Consider the following 4,300-nt stretch of genomic DNA (forward strand, 5'->3'; position numbering starts at 1 on the left):
CACACACACACACACACACACACACACACACACTCCCCACTCCAAACCCCCAACCACATTAAGGGGACTCAGCAGAGAACAAACAGAAACTGAACAAGACACAGTAATTGCTCACTGTAACACACCACCAGTATTGTGATTTTGTAATATTTTATTTGGGTTCTATTAACTTTTCTCTAGCTTTATCTTTTTTTCCCCCTGAGATTTTCATTCTCTCTAAAGATGTGGTCTTTACCAAGCTTTCTAGATCTTAATTTCTTGTGTGTTTGTTCAAATATGCCTAATCTCCTCTTCAGCTCCTGCCAACAGAATCAGATTGGCTGGAAGTAGGGACATTTGAAAGGATCCCCTTTTCTCTCCCAGTGATTCTCATGAATGTAAAATCAGAAATGACGTTCACCAACAATACAATCCTTCTATGTAGGATTTGTTTCTACACTCTCTGCTTTTCTACACCAATTTCTGCATTTTCAAAGGATTTGTGAACCACCTGAAACCGATACTGCTTTGACTTGCCCACAAAACCTACATCAGTCTTAGATATTACCAATATCTGGGCAATATTCTATGGAAAGATTCAGACCTATTCAGTAGCTACTGAAGAACTTTCTTTAGCCATTCAGCATAATCTTATAGAAGGGCTCCTTCTCTTGCTTCTTGTTGCTATGATAAAGACCATGACTAAAGCAACTACAGGAAGAAAGGTTTTTTTCCCCATTCAAGCGACACTCCTTCACCCGGAGGCAGGCCCTGAAGCAGACATCATGGAGTAACGTTGCTTCCTGGCTTGATCCTCATAGCTTTGTTCACTTGCTTTCTTCTAGCACCCAAAACACCTGCCTGGGGTGTCACTACTCACAGTGGGCTAAACCCTCTCCTTCATCACTCATCAGTTAAGAAAAATGCAGGGCAGGTTTGCAGAGGTCAATCTGGTAGCGGCATCTTCTCAATTGAGGTTCTCTCTTCCTAAATGACGCTAGCCTGCTTCGAGCTGACTTGACATAAAAGCTAGCCAGCACAGGCTGGGTATCATATCCAAAATTATCCATCCTTTAGGCCATCAGTTGCCTGTACTACACTGTGAGATTAACTGGAACTTACCTGAAATAACCAAGTAGGACATTCCATTCCCGATGAGTTCCTCTTTCTTCTGGGATCCAGGGCTTACAGTGTCCTGTCTCTGTTGTGTCTTCTACCCACTCTGATCCCTCAGACTACAGTTGTGTTCCTACCACAGTGTCACTAGCACAGAAGCAATCCTCATCATACGACATCCTCACTGCTGGCATTTCTAGAGGAGGTGCCTAAAATAGCGCCTTGTCCTTGAGAATTTTAATCTCAATTACATTTTTATTATAGTTACTGATCTTACTGAGAATACACTGTTGTGACTCTCGGGCACAGAGCACACCACAGAGAGCTCCTGGAGACCTATCAATTTCCCAATGCATGGGTAAATACTGAGAGAAGAGCTGGGCGGTTACTTCACATTAAAGCTTGGCAGATGGTTGCTAAGGATTAATTTAAAATGATTAAAACTGTCGCTGATGAAGTCATTCCTCTTTTGTTATTCAGAAGATTCTGTCTCATTTTCGTGTATAATCAGATTGTAGAATACAGTTTTACATGGTTGTTTGGTAACTCTGACATTTAGTAAGGGTGGGCCAAATGTGTATCTTACTATTAAATGCCTCTTTTGAAGGATTTTCTGGGCAATTTGTATCTACCCCCACCCTGTGACTTTTATCTATTCTAACCCACAGGTTAGCTCATATCAACCTCTCAAATCTGGGTATGTTGGAGCTCTCAGAGCCTCTCATCCAATTATGCCCTCATCCTCCACTGGGTTGTCACTGTAGCCTGTCATCTGTCTGTTTCCATGGTAAGCTGTAAATCTGAACTGTTTCCTGTTGGAACTCAAACACCAAGTAAAGAACCTGATGCGTCACAAACCATGGATGTTTATATACCCTTTATGCCTGTTCGAATCCTTAGACTTGAATAAACTGGAGTGGATCCTCTTCCTTGCTATACTTGGCTTCTGTCTTAAGAGGCAACTCTTTGTTTTATAGCATTTTTTTCCCTGTGAACTGGTCCCCTCTTCTGGAACTCTTAAGGGATGTTGGCTCAGACCCTGCCCTCTAGATAGTTACACTCTTCACAGTTTTAAGAGGGTCCCTGACCTTCCTCTGGCCTCTTCATGCAAACCCCAAGGGCCCCTTAAGACAGAAGAGCAAACACTGTATGTCCTTGTGAGTGTTTTCGGTCTAGCATTCTAACCCCTTTGAGATCACAAAAACACATTTTTTCTTTGATTCATTTTATCTAAATGTCTTGGGCAGCTCCATAAATGGAATTGTTGATAAAAACTATGCACATGTTTTCTCTTAAACTATCTCCCTGGTAAGTATCTGGTGGCTTTAGCAAGCGAAACTTTCGCCTGTTAGCAGTGGGTGTTGAGAGCTGAAGGTTAAACAGCTGACGTTGACTTTGTGTGACCTTATGAGACAATGTTGTTATGGAAAAGAGCTCACATTGTGAAAGGTCTTCTATTTGAACGGCCACAAAAAGGCTTTTATCAACTAGGGCTAGCTTTTGAAAGGGCACAGGCTTAGGCGTCTATATTGTCAATAACATGTCTACCTTCTCCAAATACATCTACCTATAGTTCAGTAGTGAGGTGGAGAGAAGGGGCAGTTTATTATTGGACTAGGCAGTGAGCCTATTTTGTATCTGGAAAGAAGGAAATTCCCTTTTGAAGGTGACTTCTGTCACATTATTTGTTACTTTTTGTCCAAATTGCTTTTGATGGCTATCCTTTGCTGATACCAAAGGTGAGCGAGGTACCATTGTGGAGTCCTAAGACCCTGAGTGAAAGAAGAGCCAGCAAAACACAATGGACCCTAGATCTGAGGAATGGCTTGAAGAATTCAGAATGGCAAGAATGCTGCTCGGAAGGCTTCTGTGTGTATAGTGTCCAAGGCCTAGAGCTGCCCTCTAGAAGCACAAGCCAAAGCGCGCGCGCGCGCACACACACACACACACACACACACACACACACTGAATAAGTGAATTAATGAGTGAGAACTTTCATTGATATTTAGTCTATCTGACCAGGACATGTAGCTCATTCCTGAGAATGAGAAGAGACCCAGAATTCAGTAGTCTGAAACCTTTTATTGTTCAAGGCTTGGAAACACCTCCTGAAGTTTGAGCAACAATAATAGAAAGTGATGGGCAAAGTATCTCTCTGCACTTCCATCAGCTACTTCATGACCAGTTTGTCATGCACGGGAATGACAGTCCACAATATCAAATGGGCAGGGGAGAGACCTGCAGTTCAGATTCTGGTGCCAGTCAGTGTGAACTAAGGCCGAGGCTGCAGCTTTGTCTGCCTTGCCCTTGAAAATGAACTCAAGAAGTAACCTGGTGGAGAGTGCCGCTGCTTGGAGGGCTTGTCCTCCAAATATTTGGGCCAGGGTTAAACTTTTCTCACAGTGAAGTGAGCAGGAGGCTAAAAGTCCTCCCTCTGGCAGTTGGGTTGGCATCCTAAGACCTCACTACTGTTATATATCTGACTTCTCCTAAAGAAAGGCCTGTCTCATTGAAGAGCTAGACCTATGGCCTCTGCTCCATCCTAACACGGAAATTCTCTTCCCAGGATGAGAACAGAACTGCTGACATAGAGCAGACCATGGCTAAGCGAACTTTTCTGATTGCCATATGTAGTAATGTTTTTCTCCTTCTAGTCTATTGTGTCCGGGATTCCATAGCAATGATGAACATTGCTATCTAAGACCCTATAGAGGTAGAGAAGGTAAGAATGCAAAAATCGCGGTGAGGGAATGAGTGAGATGGAGAACAGGAAGGGAGGGAGGGTGGTCAGCCACTATAGTGTCCCATAATTACCAGGAGCTAGACCACAGAATGGAGAGTACTAAATGAAGAGGTCTATCTTGTTCACAGCAGTTTCCCTTAAGGGGGAAGCCAGGAAGGAGGCACTGGGATGTGTAGACTATATAGGAATAGCCAGATCAGCCAAAGGGTCAGGAATAGATGATGAAAGGCCAGTGCAAAATGGAAGGTACCAGAGTAGCATGTGTAAATGTGGTCATTGCAGAGACTGAGAGAATATGGCTGCAGTCATTGCAGAGACTGTGAGAATAGTCATTGCAGAGACTGTGAGAATGCAGTCATTGCAGAGACTGTGAGAGAATGTGGTCATTGCAGAGCCTGTGAGAATGCAGTCATTGCAGAGACTTTGAAAATGCAGACATTGCAGAGACTGTGAGAGAATATG

The sequence above is a fragment of the Microtus ochrogaster genome, linkage group LG4 (genome assembly GCF_000317375.1).
Source record: "Microtus ochrogaster isolate Prairie Vole_2 linkage group LG4, MicOch1.0, whole genome shotgun sequence".
Classification (NCBI taxonomy): Eukaryota; Metazoa; Chordata; class Mammalia; order Rodentia; family Cricetidae; genus Microtus; species Microtus ochrogaster.